This window comes from Alligator sinensis, unplaced genomic scaffold (genome assembly GCF_000455745.1).
Source record: "Alligator sinensis unplaced genomic scaffold, ASM45574v1 scaffold584_1, whole genome shotgun sequence".
Classification (NCBI taxonomy): Eukaryota; Metazoa; Chordata; order Crocodylia; family Alligatoridae; genus Alligator; species Alligator sinensis.
Genome location: NW_005842419.1, coordinates 1,103,527 through 1,129,138, shown reverse-complemented (window position 1 = coordinate 1,129,138; position 25,612 = coordinate 1,103,527). Strand labels below are relative to the sequence as shown.

At 47.3% G+C, this 25,612-nt stretch overlaps 1 long non-coding RNA gene across 2 annotated transcripts in view; it reads right to left on the bottom strand.

Moving 5' to 3' along the window:
• Positions 1–25,612, bottom strand: part of LOC112551317 — a 51,684-nt gene that overhangs the window by 6,361 nt on the left and 19,711 nt on the right. Inside the window, exon 3 of one of the 2 annotated variants that reach the window (XR_003095606.1) lies at positions 12,919–14,194. The exons of the other annotated variant lie outside the window; for it this stretch is intronic. This is a non-coding gene — a long non-coding RNA (uncharacterized LOC112551317). Of the gene's footprint in view, positions 1–12,918; positions 14,195–25,612 lie in introns of those variants that run through there. 2 annotated transcript variants of the gene reach the window in all.

The window sequence follows — 25,612 nt, the reverse complement described above, 5'->3', positions numbered from 1 at the left end:
GTGGGAAACAGGCCTGGGCCGGGAAGGTTGGGGGCCTGCAGCTGCTGTCGCCATGCACAGCCCCAAAGGGTGAGCCCGGAGTCAGCGCGGGGCCCAGGCTGGCTGTGGGGCCAGGTTACAAGGTGGTGCTAAGTGTGGGGGTGGAAAAGCAGCCCCTCGTCCACTCCGTGCCCAGCGCCCCACACTGCAGCTGCTTGCAGCCTGCCTGGGGCTTCCTGTGCCTGCTCTGGACAACCCCATGAGGGCTGCAGCAGGGAGCGCTGGCCATGGGGTGGGGGAGTGGCTGCTTTCCTCCACACCGAGAAGGAGCAGGGAAGGAGCCTGGGGAAAAGTTGAGCACAGGGAAAAGCAGACCCTCCCCTGCCCTGTAGCCAGCGCTCCCTGCTGCAACCTCTTGCAGCCTGTGCGGGGCTGTCCTGAGCAGGCACAGGCAGTCCCACAGGGCAGGCAAGGGGCCACTTTTCCCTGCGCTCAGCTTTTCTCTGGGCCACTTTTCCCCGGGCTCCTTCCCTGCCCGGACTCCTCCCCCATCCTTCCCCCACCCCCCTTACCTGTGGTTCCAGTGCGGGACAGCCATGTGGACCCAGGATAGAAGCCCTGGCTGGGACTGTGGGCTGGGGGGCAGGGCCAGGCGGCCCCTGCTGTTGCGGGAGCTCGCCGGGCTTCCCCTGGGTCCTACTACCCTTAGTTCCTGTCATTTTTGACAGGAACCAAGGGCAGATAAATATTAATGTTCTAAATTTTTTAGGGGCCCCGTGGGCCGGATAGATTGGCCTCACAGGCAGGATCCGACCTGCGGGCCGTAAGTTGCCCCCCTCCCCCACATTAAGGGTTAGTACTGTTTCTTGCCTGCACAGCTCTGACTTGATGCTAGAGGGTGTAGCTAGAAGCCAAGGCACTTGGGCTGTATCCCTGCTTTTAGAGGAAGAGGGTGGTGGGCTGGGATTGGTGTATCCTGTGTGCTGGAGGGCTGCAAATTGCTCATTGTATCTGTGTGGAGAAGACTGAAGTTACTCTAACATGAGCTCCGTAGCACAGCCCAGAGTTAACTCTTGCTTGAAGTGGTGTAACTTTGAGATGCTCCAAGAGCACTTAGCACAAATTAATAAGGTGTAACATGTGGACACTCACATTTTAAGTGCCCCTGTATGGTCTAAGTATAATGTGTAACTTCACCCTAAACTTTAACAGCCCTGGAACACATCTCAGCAAGAACCAGCCTGGCTAGATTTATGTGTCTGTATGTATGCGTGTATGTGTGCTTCACTGAGCACCCTCCCCTAGGCTCATCTCCCTTTTGTATCCCTTTGCCTGATCACAAAACACAACTTAAGATCTCTGCCTGTATCTGGGTGGTGGAGAAAAGGCTAAAAGCCAAAGCCAAGCATCCAAACAATCTACCTGGGAGTGGAGGAGGCTGCTCAGAGCCTTGTCACGACTCCCTTTATCAGCAGCATGACACAGAGGATGGGCAGTCCAGTGGTTAAGGCCTAGCCTAGGACCACCTGTGTTTAAGTCCCTGCTCATCACAGATTTCCTGTGTTATGTTGGGCAGTTCACTCAACCTCTTCACCTCAGTTTCCCAGCTGTCCAATGGGGGGAAACTGCTTTGCCCCATTTCACAGGGGTCTCTGAGGCAAAACTTTTTAAGAATTGGGAGCTGCTTGGATAATGTTGTAATGGAGGCCATTAAGTGCCCAAGGTGGAGAATGAGGAAAAAGTTCAGAAAGGGAATAAGGGGAAGGAGGGAGCTAAGTTTCACAAGAGCCCTTTTGCCACCCACAAGACCTACATTTCCATGGTATTTCTTCAGACACACACCAGCATGGCACTTGAAATCAAGGGGGAATGTCAGGCCTACAGTGCCCATCAACTTGAATGCATCCACAGCTGCAGCAGCACAGTACAGGAAAAGTAGTGTCCCTTCCAAACCAACTTCACTCAGAGACTGACAGGCAAGCAAACCAGATCCTGGCATACTGGTGCCCGGAGTACAAAGCTGACAATATGGCAGTCCCTTCATGCACTGGCTTGTTTCCTAAAGGTCCCTAAGCAGGGCTTCCTCTGCTGCTCCTGGCTGTGTTGCTCTGTGTCCCTTCTTGCAATGTCCAGAGGCCCCCAGTCTTTAGGGATGTACCTAATACAGCACCTATCACCAATACTAAATTCATTTTAAACTCTCTGTCAAGGATGTGTCCATCCCATGATAACATAACAGCCTTCGGAGCACAGCAGGGAGTGTGCAAAGAGAACAAGAGCCCTGATCAACTTGTCTGGGTGCTAGCTTCAATCTCTGCTCCCATCACCCAGCTGATGGCAGCTTGCAGCAGTAGCAGTTGTTGTTTAACTATGTATTGCTGTGCCTGGCTAAAGCCCCGGCCCTGCATGCCAGAGCCCTGGGGTAGACCTGAGCACCAGCCCAAGGAAGAGTGATCTCACCCAGGCACAGTGACCTGCTTTTTCAGGGCTTCTGTTCTTCATTACCCTTCATTTCACCTTCCCGTCCCTTTGCTGAATAGGCAGGTTAGCCTCCTGTGGCAGAGTCCATGCTCCCTTCAGGATACCTGATTTAAGGCTCCCAAATGTATTCACTCTGCTCTAGGGCTGTCAATGAGTTAAAAAGGAGTGTGATATGGAGATATCATGCATGTAAATAATGTACACATTCACCCTCCCATGACCCCAGCAAAATCTTTCCTGTGTACCAACTCTGAGCTAATGCAGCCTGGGCATTGTTAGAAACAAAAGCCAGCTTTGCCTGCCAGCGGACTCAGTTCCTATATTAATCAGAAAGCAGACATCTTCCGGCTCCCTGATTTATTCCTATGTAAGCATAAATAATTATTTTGACTCTCTGGGCAATAAGGAAGCAATAAAGGAACAAATTTCAAAACCGCAGGGCTTCTAATGATGCTGCCAGACCCAGACAACTGTGTTATTCTCCACCCCTAGTTAGTAGTGCACATGTCTGATTTGCCCACTCAAATTTAGCTCTTCATGCCAGGCAGACTGCAATAACACAAAATCCACACGACTGAAGAGGATGCAGTTCAAACAGAGCCCCAATAGGCATGCCATCTCTTTACCTGGCTGTGCAGGGCATATACAAAAAGGACCTCTTGCATTAAGGCATGGCACAGAACCATCTGCCTTTGAAACAGTAGCAATTTAATCACTTTCCTTTTAATGTAGTTTCATGCCATTGACTGAGTGCCAGGTGCAACTGGCTTGGCTTTGTACATCGTATACAGGGCAGCACTCCAGTTACAATGGTCCAGTTCTCAGTTACTCCCTCCCTTGTTTGCAGGTTGGATGAAGGATGAGAAACACATGGCTTTTAAGAAACAACTGTACACCTTGTTCTGGTGCTTTGCGGGAGTCTGCCCAGTCCCACAAGTTAAAGCAGTCTCACAGCTGCTGTTGTGTGTGCTCTCCTTCCTGTCAACTGTGGAAAACAGAGGCTAGCTCCAGTGGAGTTCACTCCAGCCTTGCTTATATCAGGGATGGTCTAGATGCTCATGAGAGATATTCACTGAGCCAAAAGACCTCATGCTCTCGGGGGCTATTTTACTCATTTTAAAGACAGAGCAGATGAAAGGATCCTCAGTGTGTGAATGAGAATCAGACTTTAAATCATATTCCTCTTTCTTAGATGACACACAGGAAAACTACCTGGGAAAAACCAAATACTGTATATAGCACTCTCCAGGCTGTATGTGTATTACTGCATCTTCCCCAGCCATGGGGCTCTCATGGGTCACAAAGCACAGCTCTCCTGCAGTCAGGAGCTTTCCATAAATGCAGACCTTGCAGAAACCTGGTGCAGAACTCCCCCACCTAACAACACACATGTAAATAAAATTCACCTTCAGGTGCAGAGCAAGGGCCTATTTAGCACTCTCTGAAGTCAAAGGAAGCCTTACCATTGACACAAGGGGAGTTTAATCTAGGTCAAAGACTAGAAACTGAGCAATTGAAAACAAGGGGTTAGAACAGCAGCACTACACAGTCGCAGCTCTAGTGGACACAGCTGCATCTTCTCCGAGGGGTGTGCAGATTTTCCAAAGGGCTATGCTACCTGAAAGTTGAAGATAGGCTAAGTTACGGAGCATGGGGATCAGTGTTCTGGCACACCCAGCTTGACAGCTGGCTTGTATTCTAGTTTCATGTTTCCTTGGCAGCCTGGTGCCAGTATTGAAGCCCCACAGGGATCAGGGAGAAAGTACATGGAGTCACTGTGCTGTGACCCTTTCAGTTGATGAAAGAGATCAATTGGAGTCCAGAAAGTATCCTTCTTGGCTGGAAGAATGACATCCATTACACAGCACTTGGCAAGTCAAAGAAAGAACTGGGCAGTGGTTAGAGCAGGACATTGGGAACCAGGCCTCTTGGCTTCTTTTTCCTCGTGCTGTCACCATGTGACTCTGGGAAATTCATTGAGGCCTGGATCTTCTCTTTATTCACTTGAATAAACAGAATGAGTTTGCTTTGAGCCAACTGAAGCTCTTACCTTGACTCTCTCTAGTCCTTTCTGCCACCTTCCCAAATGTAAAGGCATGGGGAAGCTTCACTTGGAAAATGCCTAGAGATTCTCATCTGAAAGGTGTCCTTGGGTGCATCTGCACATGCAATTAAGGTGACTCAGTATCCCAGAGCTGTTTCAGCAGAGTCAGCTGCTTCCAGGACAGCATCTACACGTGCACCTGGGACAGCAGCACTTTGAGCCGAGGCAGAGCAGCCCTGGGCTGAGTAGCTAATTAGTCACATGTAGATGTACCCATTAAAGAGCAAATTATCCTGGGGAGCCCTGTGGCTTTATTATTTTATATAAACTGCATCTGGATTCACTTTGAGTTTACAAAGGGTTTGCTAAGGGGTGGGGTGTATTTCCAAAGCAGTGCCAGGGAGTAGATACCTGCTCCCAGATCTTAAGGTGGTATCACCCAGAATGAGACACTGAATAATCCAGACAAAAAAACCAAGAGTCATTGCTCCCCAAAACCATTAATTTCACTCTGCTGGCTATCAAGATGCATGCCCATGGGTCATTACTTCTACACTCATGCTCACTGGTTGCTAGCACAGGATGAGTCTTTGGTCCCTTATATGAAGTATGTTAGGTTCACTCAGGATATGCTCTGGCGTAGAGCAATGCATTGTACCCTGGCCTGATATTGGTGAATTGGCCTGAGAGTTCAGAGATGTGTGTGTGCTGGTGCTGAATTACTTACCGTGTGACCTTGTCAAGTAGTGTTTGCCACTGGTGTCATGGAGCAGCTTTGCCATAGCCTTGAATGCAGTTCATAAAACAAACTGATTTTCCAGGTGCCAAATCCAATCTTACAGTGATCCCACATGAGGGAGCAGTCGGTGTTGAAAAGGGAAGATGCATGCATTTTCAGACATAGTCACAACAGTTTGCTTGCTGATAAGTGCCCATGTTGGGCTGTCCCCATGCCGAGTAAATTGGCTTTCTCCAGTACCAAGCAGAGAAGGCTTTGTGGTCCAAGTCCAAGCTCTAATTGCCACATGACTTGAGCACTGTGGGATAATCCCAGTTTTGTAATTACTGGGCCTCAGATGCAAGCCCCAATTGGTTATGAATGAGAGTTAAACATTCAGCACATGCTGCACTTGTACAGGAATTAGTCCTGTAGAACCAGATGCCTTAAAAGATAATATTTTGTAAGTCTATTTAATAGGAGTTTTTAAAGTATTTTGCAAGTAGGCTTCCCACTTCCTCCCCACTCTCCCCTATTAACACACACATGCACACACTTACTGCAGAAGTAAAAGGGGGGAGAAAAGGTTCCAATTTGTATTTCAGACTCTGCGGCTTGATTCATTCCCCACTACTCCCTCCAGGAGAGCTGATCCAGTCCAGGTGAACAAATGGATGGACCTGTATTCTGCTGTAGGAGAACAGGGTCCCCACAGGGTTTGGTGATCAAGTCAATTCATAGATCCCTGGCCCTGTTAAAATATTTTTGGATGGGAAGAAGGGTAAGGTAGGACCTCTCTGCATCCAAAGGGCCACATCTGTGGTTAAAGTGGTTATTAACGCTTCTTTAAATGAAAACCAACGGGGTTTCCAGACAGCAGCATGAGATCCTTCCCTAGTTCTCAGTTGGGCTGGTCACTCTCTCTTCTCGAAGCCTCACCCTGAGCTGGTTTTAGGACTGAATTCTATTTCCCTCCATGCTTCTAAATGGCAGCTCTTTCAGCTGTGTAAGTGCCATTTTGGGCACTTATACACAGGTAGTGATTCTGTGTTACTCCTCCAGTGTGGACACCTATGTGTACAGGCATGTACTGAGCATGTGGAACAGGCTATGCTGTGGCCAGGCACACGTACGATGCCTGCAAATGCCGCACGAGAGCCTGAGTGGTAGAGAAACTGAGGGCTAAATCCTATTTCATTATATGCACCTACGTGGCATGTATCCTGCTGCATTACTGCAGTTTTTGGCACTTGCACATGGTTTGCAATCCTGTTATATACCCTGTGACAAAAAAGAGTTACCTAGTGTGCATAGCTCCCAAAATGCAGGAGGAAGAAGAGGTTAACCCTAAGGGACAGGAGACTTGGCTCCAGCATTGAAGACCAGATTCTAGGCCCTGCTCTGCCAGAGGGGGATGTGGACCCTGCAATCTTCTGCTTCCCAGCAAAGTGCTTGAACCACCAGGCTGCAGGTTAAATATTGCCTAGAGCCTACTCCACTCCTCCTCTTGAAGCTGGCCCACTGGGCAACAGACAGTGTAGCCAAGAAGAGAAGAACATGTCCCAGGGCCCTAAAGGGGAGGGACTTCAGGGAAACCCCTCGGGGTGGTGCTGAGTGCACTCCCTATTTTGGGGTTGTTGTTGTGTTAAGGGCTATATAGCTAGGGGTATTCTTTAACGGGGTTTATATGGTTTATGTGTTTTAGTGCCTCAATGTGTATATTGGTATTGTTATTTGTGAAGGTAAATCTCAGGATGTCATCCTCCCACTGCACTTGGCCTTGGTGAGGCGGCAGCTGGAGTACTGCATCTAATTCTGGGCTCCGCAATTCAAGAAGGATGTGGAGAAGCTTGAGAGAGTCCAGAGGAGAGCCACGTGCATGATCAGAGAGCAGGAAAACCGGCCTTATGAAGAGAGGCTGAGAGCCATGGGACTCTTCAGTCTGGAAAATGCAGGCTCAGGGGAGACCTGGTGGCTGCCTATAAGTACATCAGGGATGTGCATCAGGATCTGGGAGAACGTCTGTTCACCAGAGCGCCCCATGGAAAAACAAGGACCAACGGTCATAAACCCCTCCAAGACCATTTTAGGCTGGACATAAGAAAAAATGTCTTTACTGTCTGAGCCCTCAAGACCTGGAATAGACTCCCTCCAGAAGTGGTGCAGGCACCTACTCTGGACTCATTCAAGAAATGCTTGGATGCTTATCTTGCTGGGGTCATTTGACCCTAGCTGACTTCCTGTCCCTAGTGCTGGGGGCTGGACTTGATGATCTTCGAGGTCCCTTCCAGCCCTAACATCTATGAAATGTATGACATCTATGAAACAAGTCAGAGGATGTGAATTCAGTGGCTGCTGCCCTTGTTGGGAGGGCACCCTGGATTCCAGTTTCAAACCTCAGCTCTCAGTGGGACAGATAATTTCCCAGTGTTGGTTAGCTGTTTTATCCAATGAACATTAAGTTCAGGAGGCAATAGGACAGCTTCAAGAAATAGACTGGAAAGGGCCCTGGGTGATAGGCCTGTGGCCTTGTGGCTAGAGCGCCTTACTGAGATACAATTCAAATCTCTTCTGGGTAAAGAGGGGCTAGAACCCTACTTTGTAGCCCAGGGCACTAGACACTTGCCTATTGGGCTATAGCATAGGAGGTCCTGCCCTCAACTCAAATTTCAAAACTTACCTGGCCTTACACACATACCTAGATGATCCTATTTTCCATGCAACTGAATCACAAAGGGTGCATAAGTGCCCAAACCAGCAGTTATGTGGCTCTGTGTGTGTGCCATTTGTGCATAAAGTGAAATAGTATTTGGCCCAGTTCTCACACATGTTTTAAATGGAGAGAAATACACATGGCAGAAGAGCCTAGCTATTAGAGAAACGGCCTGCAAGTCAGAATTGCTTGGTTTAACCCCTAGCACAGCAACAGTGGGGTAGAGTCAGCTAATCCAGGCACTCTCTCGGGATGGAGGAAGGCAATGCTCATCTTCCTCACAGCATGCTCAGAGATTCAGGTCATTAACGCTGGTAAAGTCTTTTCATCTCCTCAGCTGTGAAGCACTGATGAAGGCAGGTAATGATGATGCTGGATTCTTCTTTAGCACCTTTCATTCAAGAAGCACAAAGTGTTTGATAAACACCACTGAGCGGAATGTCACAGGCCTTTCCTGAGGAAGGCAGAGCGCTGTCATTGCCATTGTACACCTGAGGGGAAATGAGGCTCAGAGAGCTGGTGTGACTCCCCTATGCTCCCTGAGATGCCACGGCAGAGCTGGAAATGGAGCCCAGGATCTCCAAAATCCCCTTCTCTACCCAGCTCTCACTTGTATCAATGTATTATTATAATCAAAGAGACATTCTTGCTGTTTGCTGGCTGTGCTTGGAGGGTCTAAGCAGGCTGCGCTGCACCGTTCGTTCTACTCAGCAGCATGAGCACAAGTTCTATTTTTTCTCCCTTCCTGAAATTAACATATTTTAATGAGTTTTGTAGATGTGATAATTACACATATGCAGAAAGCAAAATTAACAGAGTTGCTATGCAGGCACTCAATAAGAATTGGGTGTGCTTACACCCCGTGCAGCTGTATTCACACAAAGCAGCAGTGAGGGGAGAGCTTTTTCCCTTGCAGAACCTTTAATGAATAATTATCTCAGGAACAGTGAACAGAAAAAGTTAGCATGTCTTTCAATAGTATACTCTTTTCAAAGGGCTCTAGGTATCTTACGCCCATGAATTGAGCCTCAGAGCACACCTCTGATGTCAGGGCCATTCTCCCCCATCTTTAAAAATGGGGAAACAAACAAGAAAAGGGTACGAGAATTGTCCAGAACCACAGTACAAGACCTATCCCCTCCACCCTATTTGGGAGTTGAAATTGGGTTGGAAGAGGCAATTTTGGGGATATCTTTCTTCCTGGTGGGTAGTATAGTGATTCAGCCTAGGGAGCTAGAATACAACTTCTTATTTAAGCTGTGGCACTTCCTGCAGTTCACAGTAGAGAACAGCCTCCTTGTTGGGGTCACCGTATCAACAAGACAGCTAAATGGTGGGGGAATGGAAGGAGTCCTGTCTTGCTTCTGAAGATGAGATGCACTGCAGCAGGGCACAGAAAAACAAAATGACCTGTCTAAGATCACTCAGCTAGGAGCTGGGCCCAGATCACCTGAATCCAAATGCAGTACCTGAAACCTAAAAGCAGCCTTTGTCTGCAGGTACACCTCGCTCCCTGGCATGTTGTGGTGAGGGATTCATGCTGCCTAATTAAATAAGTAGTGACAGTGAAGGGGGTGAGCCTAGTGAGATTATAAATCTTCCAGCTCCTAGTTTGAAGAAGTATAACTCTTTAGCATCTAGCTGAAATAAAGCTGCCTGCCTATAGGCATATCAGACTGACCTTCTGGAGAGGCAGTAAGATTAAAATTAAAAAGCAATAAAAGATTTAATTGCATTTTAAACTTCAATTAAGGGCTGAGTTGATTGTAGTTCCTATATAGGACTATACATTTCAGCTGCTGCTTAGCTAACCTAAGCTTTTTAGGACTATTTCTATTTGTGCCTGATTTTGACTGTTACCAAGAACTGGCTGGACCACCACTGCCCCCTTCTGTTTGGGACCAGATTTTTTTTAACTTGAATGTTTTTGGACAGTGAGGGCTAACATTTTTTGCAGGCATGCCTACCCAAGTGCTGCCCTAATCACCTTCCTCTGCCTGATCCGCTGTGCTGCTTTCTGCTCCAAGCCCTGTGCTTCCTGTCCAATTTGCTTCTTGTCCTGTCTGTTGCTGGGCTTCCTGTCCTCTCCCTGATCTGCCACAAGAGCTTGACCCTGCTGCTTGTGTCTCTTATGCTGCAGGTTGGCCACCCTGACTTAGGAGAACTATTAATGTACAAAGGTATTCTCCCATAGTCTGTGCTACGGTAGGGGCCTGTGTTCTTAGCTGTACTATTGCTGAGAAATTTGAGTAGTCATGATGTGCACAATTTTCAGTAAAAAATAACCACCAAAATGTAGCACCCAGGGTTTTATTTGCTCATAAACAGAGAGAGCCCAGTCCTGCATGATGCTAAGTGTCTCTCGTGAGGCACTGAGTATCTTTCCTGCCCAGAGACTGCTTAGCAATTAGCAGGACTGGGCCTAAAGTTTATGTACCTCTTATTTATCTGTGTCAGCCATGTATGGTATTTATAGCATCTACACCTCCTTAGAGAGGTAAGGGCACAGCATCATATGTAATGAGTAATGAGTGTTTGGAGTGTCAACATTCTGATTAAGTACAGAGAGTCAAAAAGCCAGAGGCTGAATCAATTCAGTCTTCACTGGTTAGTCTAAGCTGCATAGATTGAACCAATAAACAAGTGAGCAGACATTCACTTTTGATTCCAAAAATGCAGCTACACGCCTGCAATGCTCCAGGCCAGAGGCTGGGGGATGACAGAGAACACCTCCCTGATTTGCTGGAACAGACAGCTTGGGCCAAAGCTAGCTTGCCCATCCTGCAGGGGGTGGGGCATTGCGGGAGAGGTGCAAAGCATGCTGGGATGTTGGAGGACAGCGAGTTAACTTGAATCTGGAGGGGCTATGGGACAGAAGTTCAATAAACCAGGTTAGCCTAAGTCAGTTAAATCTGATACTACATCCAATCCAGGTTTATCTTAAACCTGTATTGGCTATTCTGAAAGTGATTTATGTGCACTGAACTTCTGCTGTGTTCTAGATTTGAACTGTTTCTGGTCATTTATACCAGTTTATGTGTAATTTCTGTCCTCCTCTGATCTCCACTTAGGGATTAGTGTTACAAAGGAAGTGGTTTAAGTGTTACACTGGCTTCAATAGGCTTCTATCCATATGAAGGCTGTGCAAGTGTGTGGACCACTAGCAGGTTTGGGCCTACAGCTATGAATCAATGTCCAGTGGATGTTCATTATATTCCAAATTCTCAGGGTGCAAGAGGTTAAACATGCATCATTCTGAGGGGGTGGTATCCCTTCAAGAGGTTTTAAAAAACCTATTCTAATTTTCCTTCTCTGCAAACTATGATTAAATAGGGGAATTCTGTTGACCACTGAGGAAAACAGATGCATCCTGACCTTCCATGATTAAAAACTACTCCTTCAAAGGCTGTTTATAACCCCTGGACTATTGTCTGTATCTCTGACTGTTTTCCATAACTATACAAATCCCCTGCTATTAGAATTCTGCTAAAATTAAAAAGAGCATTAAAAAAAAAAATCAACCCAAGGATATGTCATTAATTCTGTACCAAGAGAAATCAAATCCCCTTCCTGCTTTCCTCCTTTGATTCCATCTCCTAGAACTAAACAGGTATCTGGAAAGACAGAAAAAACCTGTAGCAGATCCTATACAGGGCACTTTCATTCTGCAACATAGTTTTAGAAGTCACATATCGATTTGGTGCTTGTGAGGGGGAGATTGAGAGCAGTAGCTCCTACAAAAGAAAGCCCAGATTCTGATTTCAGTTACATCTGGAGTAATCCATCGGCTACACTGCAGTCACTCCTGATTTACTTGGCTGTAAATGGGAATATAACTGGAACGTAATGCAGGTAGCCACCAAACATGGTTCCTTCACATAGATTTCCAGTGCATCTCAACTCGAACCTTCAGGACCCCTGCTATTCCACTCCTTCTGTGTGCTCCTCAGCACTGATAACACAGCCTAATTGTTGTTAACAACATCTCCTGCTATTCCACTCCCTTTTCCCCCACTCTACAGCTCTGTTAATGCACCTTAGACTTCTCTTGCAGCACCCTTGCTATTCCAAGTCCTGTCCCCACTTCACCCACAACTGCTTTGCTAATACACCTCTCTTTTGACCTTCACCTGGGATGTTATTCGAACCAATTCAATAAGATGTATAGAGATGGAAAGGGATTTAAGTACAAAAGAAAGTGCAGTTAAGGAAGGGACTACAGGAGACAGGACAGAAAAAATTTCTGGGCTTGCAAAGAGAATGACCATGTTGAATTTTGTGACACATGAATACTCGTTAAGCCAAGCTGTATCTACTTCCTCCCTCCCACACACTATTTTTGCTGGTTATTTACAGCAGGACTTAAATCCATTGGCCTGCTTAATTCCATTTACACTCATCTAACTGGGGATAAATTGACTTCTGTGGAATTGCTGCCATTTGCACTGATAAGACTGACAACAAGATCAGTCTCTTGCTCTCCTGCAGTGATAAAGTGAGGCAGTTAAGTGCACCACTACAGCCTCCTGGTGAGGCTTCCCTTGTTTTATCAAAATAAACTTCAGGACAAATGCATTTAGACCTGTATAAAGCTATTTTTCTCCACATGAAAACAAGGTAGAATGGGTAAAATCTTGTGTCCAATGTTGCCCCAAAGTCAATGTCAAATACTCCCATTGACCTTAGTCAGAGGAGGATTGGGCCCAGAGTCATGCCAGAGCCTATTACTTTGCTTCAAATTCCATGTTCCTGTCATGGGGGTCCTGTGACAAAATTTAAAGTCTTGTATTCATTTAGTAGCTCTGGGGAGGGGTTGGGGGAAGGGACAGGGAAAAGATCTGATTAGATGGGCTGATTTATACCTGGCCTGGCCCAGAATGACAACTGGAACAATCTCTGTAGACCAGTAGGACCCCAAGGAGCTGTGGCTTCAGAAATGCTGTGGGGATCACCTCACTTCTCAGTTACCAAAGTACATATACCTTTTGGCACAACACCTTTATTTTTATTATTTGAACAACAGAATCCCCTCCTCACTGAACAGCTTCAGCAAAGGCAATAAAGGAAACATTACTGGTGTTATTGCAGCCTGATCTGTCCAAACTACCACCGACAGGCAGGCAGGCAGCCTTCTGCTGCTGTAGCCAGTAGTAAATGACTTGCCCCTGAAAGAAAGGAAGAAGTCTTCTTGGGTGGATAGTTATGCCCTACCCACTACTAACTACTATGGGGTGCTCTCTAGAGATAGCCTGTTTCTTAGGCTGTTCATAGATATGAAAAAACAAAACAAAAACCACAGCACATTAGTTTGACCCAGCTCCACAGTGCACTTCGGTGGGGCTTTTTGGCACTTTTATCTAAACCAGATTCAATCAACCATTTAAGAAAAGCACCAAAAATCCCAGTGAAGTGCCTGATTTATACAGACATTGGGCAAGCCAGGTCAAAATAACCCGATACCTCTGCTGTGCATGTGCTGGGCTTGATCCAGGTGTGCCAAGTTTAAAGTGCCATTTTTTTAAACATCTGTAAGCAGCCTAAGTGATTATGTAGAGCAATGGTTTTCAACCTTTGATCTGTAGACTCCTGGGTGTCCACAGATTATACCTAAGGGGTCCGTGAAAGATGACTATAATCAAAAGCATGTGAATACCCACACTTACAATTCAAAGGGGTCTGCACCTCCATTTGAAATTTCAAAAGGGGTCTGCAAATGAAAAAAGGTTGAAAACCACTTTTGTAGAGAGTAAAATCATGGCTGACCAAGGGAAAAATGACACACACATTTTTGTGGAAAATTTGTCAGCAGATTTTCAAAAGGGACTCATTTTGATTGTTTTTGCTTTGAGGTATGATGGGGGCAGGGGGTTTCTAAGTGCTTTCCCTATATACACAGGTGCAACCAAGCTGGCTTCAGAGCTGCTGCAGTTTGTCAGACAGAGACGTTCATGCTGTGCCCTCTGACTTTTACTGGCTCATGCTGTTGTTTTTCTGTACTGTAAATTAAAAGCCACTGAAGGCACATGGTTGCTTTTCATGCGTAGAAACATGCTGTACACAGTTGCCCTATTCTTTCTCAACAAAATACAGCTGGGGGCTGAACACAGATGGACTGATTCCCAGGCAAAATATTAACATGAATTAAGATCACAAAATGATAATACTGGCTACAATCACAGCCAGCCGTCGAGCTGGATGATTCATCTGAGGACCTGTCAGTGGAGCAGCCAAGCAGCAAGCAAAGAACTGTGCTTTCAGCCTGTGGGATGAAAAAGACCTGAAGTAGTACATAATGAAATTAAAGCTAGAAAGATCCACATACAGGAGTTAATGAACAGAGCACTACTGCCAGCTAGCGGGCCAAAGAAACTATGACTCTGAGATTAACAGAGAGCTTCTTGCTGTGTAGGGCTAAATACAGACAGTCAAAAAGCCCAAGGCTGAATCGATTCAGTCTTTGCAGGTTAGTCTAAACTGCAGACATTAAACTGAGAAACAACTGGACATTTACTTTTGATTCAGGAAATGCAGCCACATGCCTGCAGTGGCTCAGGCCAGAAGCCGGGGGCACTAGAGCACGACTCTCTGGTACATAGCCAGCATGGGCTGTGTGTTCGCTTCTGCTTTCTGCTGCCCCCAAGGTCTCTGGGATTTGCAGTCTTGAATCACAGCAGCAGGACTCTGTCGGGTTGCTTATCGCTTCTTCTTCCTGCTTCCAGGTGTCTCTGGGATTTATAGTCCATAGTAGCAGCCAACAGTATGTTTAGTAGGGCAGGGCAGCTCTGTACTCAGGGGAAGGGGAGTTTAACCCCCCTCCCCAGCCCCAGACCCCTACCAGGGTTTGCCAGGGGGGCAGTTCCTGCCTTTTCCTTCTCCCCCCCACCCCCCAACAACCATTCTCTGCTGAAGCAGTCAGTACAGCCCAGTCCAGCTCAGGGCTGCAAAGCATGCTGGGGGACTATGATTTAACTTGAACCAGGAAGGGGTCTGGGACAGAAATTTCATAAACTGGCTTAACCCAAATCAGTTAAGTCTGATATGAAATTCAACCAGGTTTATTTTAAACCAGTTTAATCCATTCTGAAAAAGGTTTATGTGCACTGAACTTCTGTTCTGTTACAGGTTTAAACCAGTGGCTGATCACTTAAACCAGTTTATGTGTAATTTCTGTCCCTAGCCAAGAAATGAAGACAAGTCAGTTCAAAGATTAAGGATAAGAAGGACCATAATATCATTTTATATTACTAGTAGGAACATGTGAAGTGGGCCCTATTCAATTCAGACTCAGCCTGAATCAGGGGCAGTGATTCGATTTGTTGATTCGGATCACTGTTCCTGATTCTATTCAGCTGAATCTGAATCTGAAGATTCAATGCTGATTCAGAGAATCAGCGATTTGGACACAGACACAGCTTTAAAAGTTTTTTTCTACATAACCTGAGGTACCAGCAAGGTTTGTGAACGCTGTGATGCTGGGGTGCATGGAGCGTCCCACAGGGGTATGGGGGGCCCTCCACATGCTCGGCGGTGAACCTGCCAGTGGACCAGAAGTACTTCCGGTCCACTTCCGGGTCTGCTGGGGAGTGTACAGGGGGTCCCCCTGCACCTCCCCTCGGTTTGGCAATCAGCCAAAGGGGTCCTCCGGGTCCCCCCCAGACCCAGAAGGCACCAGTAACCAAGTCAGAGGGGCACAGTGGTGCCCCCAGTGTGCTCCCCGGCACAGCTTCTGTGGGACACTTCATGCGCCCCAGCATCACAGCACTCACGAGCTGCCTGCTACCCAGAGGTATATAGAAAAAGACATTTAAAGCTGTCTCTATGTCCAAATCTCCGAATTGATTCAGAGGGTTCCAATTCAATTTGGAGAGATTAAAAGGTCCCCTGATTCAATTCAGATTTGGAGATTCAGCCACCAAATTGGGCCAAATCTCCACCAAATCGAATCAGGGACCGAAGCTTTGCACAGCCCTAATTACTAGGGAACATCTTTACTGGAAGTGGGCTTTTATTCAGGTTTTGCCCCTAGCCTTCCTTTCATTTGTACAGAAACTCCTTTCATCAATGTTTGGGTTATTTCCAACCCATGCAGACTGGCCCATCATGGGATGTAGGTAGTAGTCCGAGTTCTGCTGGTATTCTGCTCATGTGCCAGTGATGACACAGGCTAAATCCTCTGAGTACCAATAGCCCTTTAAAGTATTCTCACTGTTTTCTCCAAATTCTCAAACAGTTTACTGGGATAGAAGCAAAGAGTAGCTTAATTCACTGCAGCACAAAGAACTATAAAATGTCCTCTAAGAAGTCTCAGCAATACACACTAGTGAGTACAGGAACACAGTAACTCATATAAGGCTTCTGCTGAAACTACTCACACCCAGGCCAGGCTAATCACTCATGGCAACTCTGCAATGAAGATAAAGGCCCATATGCTGCTATATTGGAGCAAATAATATGTCCAATTACTACAAGTGTTTGAACTCCGCTTTTCTCACACCTGGTTCAACAAGATTACCACCACACCAACAAGGCACTTCTATCTCCAGTAGTTAAACTCTGCTGTCCATAATAATCTTATATCTAGGCTCTCTTTGGAAAACCGCTCAGATAGGTAGTGGCATTATACAGTTCATCCCCTCAGAGTTTCCATCCAAACTTGTATCAGGTGCAGGTAGATAGTATTCTAGCCTGGGATGAGACATTTGTACCTAAACATTTTTTCAAGAAAAAAAAATGTTACAACCACAACAAACATTTTCTTTTTGCTTGCAATTTTCCACTTTTTAAAGAAAAAGCAGTAAGCAGATCATTAAAACTACTAATTTTCAATACATTTCCAGACTTTGCAAATTGAACATTTCTACCTTTCTCTAAAGAAACAATACATTTTTGTCAAAAAAGTGATATTTTCATGGGAAGTTTAGAAAAAAAAAATTCCCATGAAAAATAATTGGTGCTTTGATCTACTTGTTCTAGATGCAATCTTTTCCCTCAGAGAAATGGGAAAGGACCACATGTGGCAGATGTTGGTCACGTTATACAATGAACTGCCAGGAGATGCCCAGACACTACACCTGTCTTTCTGATACAACAACTATGACAGTATAGAAGTTCTAAATGAGGATCAAGCACTCAATTGAGTGAATTATTTATGACCTAACCAACAGTATATGTTCAAGAATTTTCATTAATATTAATCTTAGGTTAGCTTTTTGTAAGGTTTTTTATATTAGCATATGCATGATACACCAGCCTGCACCGCAAGGACTGGTATATTTACAGGCTAAATATTCTTGGCACTCTGGTGTAGTGCCCGAAGACTGGAAGAAGCCCAATGTGGTGCCTATCTTCAAGAAAGAGAGGAAAGTGGATCCGGCTAACTATAGGCCCATCAGCCTGACTTCTATCCCGGGGAAGATCTTAGAAAAGTTTATTAAAGAGGCCATCCTTAATGGACTGGCCGATGCCAACATCTTAAGGGATAGCCAGCATGGGTTTGTTGCGGGTAGGTCTTGCTTGACCAATCTCATTTCCTTCTATGACCAGGTGAACTATCACCTGGACAAGGGAGAAGAGATAGATGTCATATATCTTGACTTCAAAAAAGTCTTCAATCTGGTTTCCCATGATCACCTCTTGGTGAAACTGGCCAATTGTCGCCTTGGGTCCTCCACGATCCACTGGCTGGAAAATTGGCTCCGTGGTCAGACCCAGAGGGTAGTAATTGATGGAAGTCACTCATCGTGGTGTCCTGTGACCAGTGGGGTCCCCCAAGGCTCTGTCCTTGGACCCATATTGTTCAACATCTTCATTAATGATGTGGACACTGGAGTCAGAAGTGGACTGGCCAAGTTCGCCGATGACACCAAACTTCGGGGTAAAGCGTCCACACCAGAAGACAGGCGGGTGATCCAGGCTGACCTGGACAGGCTCAGCAAGTGGGCGGACGAGAATCTGACAAAACGCTGGCTTGCATCCATAGATGCTTCTCAAGCAAATCCCGGGACGTCATTCTCCCCTTGTACTCGGCCTTGGTGAGGCCACAGCTGGAGTACTGCGTCCAGTTTTGGGCTCCACAATTCAAAAAGGATGTGGAGAAGCTTGAGAGAGTGCAGAGAAGAGCCACGCGCATGATCAGAGGTCAGGGAAGCAGACCCTACGATGACAGGCTGAGAGCCCTGGGGCTCTTTAGCCTGGAAAAGCGCAGGCTCAGGGGTGATCTGATGGCCACCTACAAGTTTATCAGGGGTGACCACCAGTATCTGGGGGAACGTTTGTTCACCAGAGCGCCCCAAGGGATGACGACTAGGTCGAATGGTCATAAACTATGACAAGACCGTTTCAGGCTGGACATAAAGAAGAATTTCTTTACTGTCAGAGCCCCTAAGGTCTGGAACAGCCTGCCACTGGAGGTGGATCAAGCGCCTACATTGAACACCTTCAAGAGCAAACTGGATGCTTATCTTGCTGGGATCCTATGACCCCAGCTGACTTCCTGCCCTTTGGGCAGGGGGCTGGACTCGATGATCTTCCGAGGTCCCTTCCAGCCCTAATGTCTATGAAATCTATGAAATCTATGAATTCTCACTGGCCCCAATTGAAAGTTTATATTAATATTATTATTTGGAAGCCCTGTTGCAGTGCTGTCCAAGGGCTTCAGCCCTACTAGGTACATGGGCAGACAGTTTGCATAGACAGTACAGCTCCTTCTGCAAATAATTTATAAATCTATGTATTCTGTTGTTTTCAGATGAAAGTGTCAGAACCCCAGCTGGTATAAATTATCTTCCCCAGAGCTATGCTGATTAATGCCAGCTGGGGATCTGGCCCTAAATGTACAAAACAGTCCCAGATGCATTTTTGCCACAAAACTCTGAGGCCTGCCTCTCTTCTTGCTTACACCAGGACAAATCAGGAATAGGTCCACTGAAATCAATAGCATTACCTCCAAAGAAGCAGATGTGCAATGAGTAGCTTTGCTCAAATTATTTAATTATTGTGAACATTAGAAATTACAGTTCCATTTGCAAATAGTAGCTGTAATTGCACTGCAGTTGTACGGTGATGACAGCGCAGCAACGTCTTTCTATTTATTTGAGTCTGTAATAGATGTATGTATCAGAAAGTACACAATTACTGTGCAGTATGAGAACAGGTAGAATCCAAATTTCAATCATGTGGTTAACATGAAGGTTAGTGGAAATTACAGGCATTCAGATGTACAGCTGCAGTGTGATTACACTGTACCTGCAGTGCAACAACTGTCATTGCGCTACAACAACCAACTCACAATACTTGCAGACAAGACACTAAGGGCAGAAAACAGTTTTCCAGTTGTCTAAATGGCAGTTGGGCACTTACATACCATTTGCAATTTAATTACCCATGTGCTGGATACTAAGCATGTGCAGTCGGCTCTGCAGATCTGTGACTGCATTGTTTACTAGCTCAATCAACAAGTCAAAGACATCCTGAGCCCAGAAACTATAATAGCTGTTATTGAAAGTAAGAGAGACAAACAAGCTTCTATTAGGGAGAGCTGCTGCAGACTGCTCCAACAGGGGCAGATACTGCAAGGAACAAGACCCTTTCCCAAACACCTTCCAGAATAGGTAAAGATAACAATTTGCAGAGCTTCAACACACACCTTCCTCCCAAACACGTCCAGGCACCACAAATGGAGTTCAAACACATAAAGCATAAAGACGTGTTGCAGTTCTAAAAGGTTTCAATTTGTCTTTGTGAGTGCTTTATAAGTGTTAGATCTGCATAGCATCTCCATGTTGCTCCCATCGGCTCAGATACCCTTGCATCCCATAGATCAGGGGCAGGCAAAATATGGCCCAAGGGCTGGATCCGGCCCACCAGGCCATTCTATCTGGCCTGCAGGACCCCTAAAAATTTAGAAAAGATTTATCTGCTCCTGGCTGCCTGTCAAAAATGACAGGAGCCAGGGTCAATAGGATCTAGGGGGAGCCAGCAGCAGAAGGCAGGGGCCCAGCCCCACCCACCCCATCTATTTCTCCGCTTCCTGCCCCTGCCCTGCTCCAGGACCACACAGCTCCTGCCTACATGGCCGGACCGGGGAGCACGGGGCTGCACCAGTACAAGGGTGCATGCATGTGCACAGGCAGGGGCAGAGTGTGTGTGTGCTCATAGGATGAGTCTCACATGAACACCCCACCATACACATGCAACCACACCTCCCCTCACACTGCCATACATGCAGACCCCCCACCCACACCTCCTCAAACACCCCAGCCACCCTTCCCCCACACAGCCCCCCTCAAACCCCTCACACCCTATGTATCCACACACACACGCACACCCCCCAAGAGTGCTGGTTTATTCCCTTACCACTGCACTCGCTGCTTAGGTGATGGGGGGGGGGCAGGTGGGAGCACTGATGGCCCCCCTGCAAGTGCTGGCTGATCACTGCAGACACTCCTGGAAGTGGCTTCAGTGATTGGCTGCAGTGATTGGCCGTGGGGGACCCCCCTTCCCTGGTCAGCAGGATCGGCGGTGGGGGACACCCCCCCAGTCAGTGGGACTGGTCACGGGGTGGGGCATATGTCCCCCCTAACTAAGGTGGCACCAGTTTCCCATGACCCACCCTCCCACATACAAGACTAAGACTTCATTTTAAGCTGCTGTGCAATCACCTCTGTGTACACTACACTAACACATGTAAACCAGGGCAAAAATATTTTTTAAATCAAATTAAAGAATGTTTTAGATGTTCGCTTTTTAGAATATAATTTGGTATTTTTCTGGTTCTGAGATGGCAAAACCCCTTGCTGAAAGGAGTACTTTCAGAGGCAAGGGGAGGGACTTCTGGTGGCAAAGGTCAGAGGTTAGGGGGTGGGACTTCAGTCCCAAGATGGCAAACCCAGGGAGCGGGGCACCTGTCAAGGGGCGGGGCTACCCAGGTGGCCCTTGACAGCTCACCAAAACTTGGTAAGCGGCCCTCCGCCTGAAATAATTGCCTGCCAAATTGAAAACATGTTTTCATTTTGGACCTTCCATCTGCAGTCTCCCTTGCAGGATTCTTTTACATTTCTCAATGCCCGAATGTCCCTCACAACTTGACTTACTGAATGTGTCTGCAATACGTTTGGAACAATAAATGATGCGTTGAACAAAATACTGTCCACACTGAAAGCTTTCCCTTGATAAAAGGGACTGAATACATGTTTCCCAAGCCACCCAGCACATATAGCAAGCCTGACCACCTGACTCTTCTGCCACGCCTTTGTTGGGACTGGAAAGTTGTTTCTAGGTAGGAGGCTGCCCATTTAATGCCCTGATGCCAAGGGCATAACACATGGCTCCAACTTCTCCTTTGCCATGTCCCATGCCTCACAGATCACATCACTATATGGCTCCAGCTCCACTATATTCCCAACTGACATTCAGGCCCCAACCTGGATCCCTCTTACTCAGGCAGTCTAATCTCCACCATCATCCTGGGCCACAGGCCCCACCCCCCCAGTTCCCTTTCCTTCTCGGCAGTGGCCCACTCCAGGACCTTTGGCCTTGCAGGCCCTGGCCTCACCTCTAGGCCGGTTGGGACTCCAGGCCACTGGCTCTGGCTGTCCCTCATGGTGGGTGCTCTTGCCCTTTGACCCTCATGGTCCTGACCCCAGCTTGAGCCAGTCGAGGTTCTCTGGGTAGGTTCTTGAGCAGCCAGCCCTCTCTTACATATGGGTCCACCCTCTCGGGCCACTCCAAATGCTGTTCTGACTCTCTCAGCTTGTGGATCATGTAGTTCATTAGGCTTCCAGCCCAAACGGGGCCTCATGCCCCCTCTCTAAGGCCTCTACTCTGCCCCTCTCTGGGGCCTCTACTCTGGACTCCTTCCCTCTAATTAGGTTCCTTGACCACTGTGCCCCCTCACTGGGGTAACTACTCCACCCCCTCACTGGGGCTTCTGGGCCTTGCGCCCCTTGCACCCCCTGCAAACCCAACTGCGAAACCGGACGTGCCAGTGGAAGTACACTTCTGGTTTCACTGCTGGCTCAGTGATTGGCTGCTGGGGGACATCCCCCCCACCCCAGGTAGTTGATTGGCTGCTGACGGGACCCCGCCATCAGCAATCTGGTGCCCCTCCAGACTTGGGGGGCACCAGTCACCTATGGGGGGCCCCATACTCGCCTTTCACTAGGAAAGCACAAGTATGACATTTCCTGGAGAGTGCCCCACCACTGGAACTCCTGTCACACCATCCAACCCCAGCAGGGTGTAGTTTTAGGTCATTCTCCAGGACCACTGCAGGCTCATCTGCCCTGGTCTTTCTCTTCCCACTCTGGGCTCCTTGATGTTCTTCATAGGCTGTTCGCTCCTGGGCACTCTATTCCAGCCTCCACCTTATAACATAGCCACCAGTCACTGGCCCCAACTCTCTCTCAGGCCCCTTACAGGATACTTCCTATCAGGTGGCTAATTCCAACCACTGTCATATCAGAATGCCAGTGAACTGACCCCTTACTGTCTTGTAGGTGGTCTCTCCCATGAGACACCTTTGCTTCCTTGAGCCTGGCCCCACTCTCCAGCCAGTCGGGGTGCCAGGGCCTCCGCAGCACTAGCTGACCCCTCGTGGTGGGCACATATGCCCTTTGGCCATTCCTGGGACTTTGGCCACTTCTGGGCCCAAGGAAAGTAGAGCTTGGGCCAGTGGAGAGCCCTGGGATCAGTCTATAAGCAGCTGACTCTATAGGGGTCTTCCCTGGGTCCCTCCATAAATTGGTCCTCTCACACCAGGCTTGCTTAGAGCCCCACAGATTTTAGGCAAAGCAGCCCTTTATTTCACTGGGCTTATTTGAGTCCTTGCAGAGACCCCTCCAAGGTCAGCTGCACTCCCTGGGTTTCCCCAGGCCTTTCGTCGGTAGCCCGTGCTCTCATCAGTTCTAATCAGGGCTTACCTAGCCGCTCTGTAGGCCCCCATATTCTAAGCCCCTTCTATTCAGGCTGGCCTGTGCCTTCACTGGGCTCTTGCCTAGCTGGCTTCTCTCGATAGGTCATCTTGGCCCCTCACTCTAGGCTGGCCTTCCCACAGCCACAGGCTTTCAGCCTCCTCCTAAGGGCTCTGGACCCCCAGTGTCTCTAGGAAGCTCCTCCTTCCCCCTAGCTCCTCCCTAACCTCCAGGATGTTCCAGGAGCAGCAGATCTCCAGCTGGGTGATGTTACTTCAGTGGCATCCCTGCAGCAACTGCCGGCTTTCCTGTCAGGGGCTTGCCTTATACCCAGGCTACCCTGCCCTCCACCAATCAGGCAGCCTCCTGGGTGCCACATGACCACCTGATTGGGTCTGCTCCCACCTGCAGGCTGGTCTGTAGCCGGCTCAAGCCCTTAAATTGGCAGGCACCCAAAGGTGCACTGCCATAATCGCTTTTTGTAGTGTCATCCTGAGCAGTAGTTTATGCAACGACTGACCACATTTTATCTGCCATGAAAATCATTCTTCTGACCAGATTAGCATGAACTATGCTGGACTCTGGAACCTGGTCATTCTATATTGTCATAGGTTCTGGATACTGTATCTGCTGTGACTAAATGTTTTCTTGGTGTATATTCTATATTTGAAATATATGAGGGTCAGTCAGAACATAATGCCTCCTATTTTTTTCCTCAGTCGAATATTATTGTAAAATTATTAAACTTGTACCAAAAAATTGTACCTCACTGCTGAACATACAGCTATATTTTAGTCTCCTTCTCCATCACTGATCTTTTTTCCACTGGTGAGCAAAGACGTGTATCCTGACATTGTACCAGGTTTTGTCCTTGCTGCATAGCTGCTGTCACAGACTCCATCACTTTGCTTTCACCCCAAAAATGTCACCCTCATAGTCCATCATTCATCTCCTAGGATGTACAGAGGATGGGGCAGCACAGTCCATCCAGACAATCAGATTGCTTCTGTGGGGTGCAAGCTGGTGTGTGGGCAAGTGTTGTGCAGAAGCAGCACCTCAGGCATGTCTTTGTCATGCCGTGTCACCTCAAACTCTTTGCATGGAACGTTTCAGTTCCTTCAGGGTCCTGGCATAAACCTTTGAGTTTACTATGGCCCCCAGGCAAGAAATCAAGAGGAAGACCCTCCATGTTGGTGGCATGCTTAGAAGATAGAAATTAGGAGGCATTACTTTCCAACTGACCTTTTGGTACAGTGGGGGCCAACCTTTTTGGCAAGCATGCCACAACTTAAGCCCCATGCTCTCCCGAGTGCCACTTCAATCCCATTTCCCTGCCCCATCTGCTGCTCTCCTTTATGCTCCCTGCTTGATCGGATGCTCTGCTTTCTGCTCCATGCCCTATCTGCTGCTGTGCTGTTTGCCCCCTCCCTGATCTGACACACAAAGGCTGTATGTGCCATTTGTGCAGTCTGGCATTTGTAATTTTAGAAGTTTGGCAAAGTATAATTGGTCACTCCAAAGTGAGTATGGTATTTTCTAGCAATCAGGAATCATAGTAGAGATGATATATTTTATTAGACTGACAAGATTTTTGCAAAAAAAAATTCTTTAATTGCAAGCTTTCAGGGACAAACACCCTTCATCAGGCATTGGAGAAAAGGTTGTAAAAGTTCTCCTGGGTAGAAATGAAAGTTCATATTTCATAAGATTTCACAGAGGATTCAATAGATGGAAAACTATTTTCTAGCAAGCTTTTCTTAAGCTTTGTATTTGGTCTTTTATAAAGGACTCTGTTAACTCTCCAAAATTGCAAGTCTGACTCAGCAGTCAGTAACACACTCCTCAACTGTCTCATGCTCTCTCCTTTGTCCTATGAAAGTTAAATTTTTCTAAGCTTTCATTTTGTTTTGGTATGCTGTACTCCTCAACCTTTTTTAGTCCTGTCTCATAGTTATTCTTTTCTGTTACTGATAGTTGCAAACTGTTGTAAACAGAGCTTCCTGCCCTGGTAGATTAAAAAAGATATCTACCTTGATGGAGTCTTTTTCTATGGCTCTATTAGTGAACATATAGATGCTAAAGCTTTTTGAACTTCTAAGTTTGTGCTACATTGCTGGATAGTCTTAGCCACTCTAGAAGTTACAAATACAGTACTCCATTTCTTCCCTGCTTGGCCAGTGCATAGCCCAGTGCAGATACTCAGTAGCCACATAGATATTTATGCATCTGTGTTGTATGGTAGGCCTGTGCAAAGCGACTAGTATTCACGTCGGATTTGGCCAATTTGGGGGACAGTGATTTGATTTGGTGATTTGAATCACTGTCCCGATTTGATTTGGTCGAATTTAATTCGGAGATTCAGCTGCTGCCGAATCTCTGGATCAGCCAGGCCCACCTCCCACCCCTCTCCCAGCCCAGCAATGGCTGCCCCAGCTCCCAGCACTTGTTTAAAAAAAAAGCCATGGTGTTCACCTGGTGCTGCCGGGTGGGGGGCAATCCCTGCTGTCCCCCACTGCCCCATGCTGTGGGGGGGGCTGTGCATGAGCCCCCTGATCCCCCCCTCAATCCCCCATGGGTGCCCTACCCAGGCCAGCTCCAGCCCTTTAAGAAACAAGAACCCAAGACCCCCCCTGCACGGTGGGGGCCTCTGCACAAGCCCCTGAAGCCCCGAGGCTGCTGCAGGAGCGGTGAGTCCCCAGGGTTTACTTGGGTTTTTTTTCTTAAAGGGCTGGAGCTGGTTTGGGTGGGGCACCTGTAGTGGGGCTGGA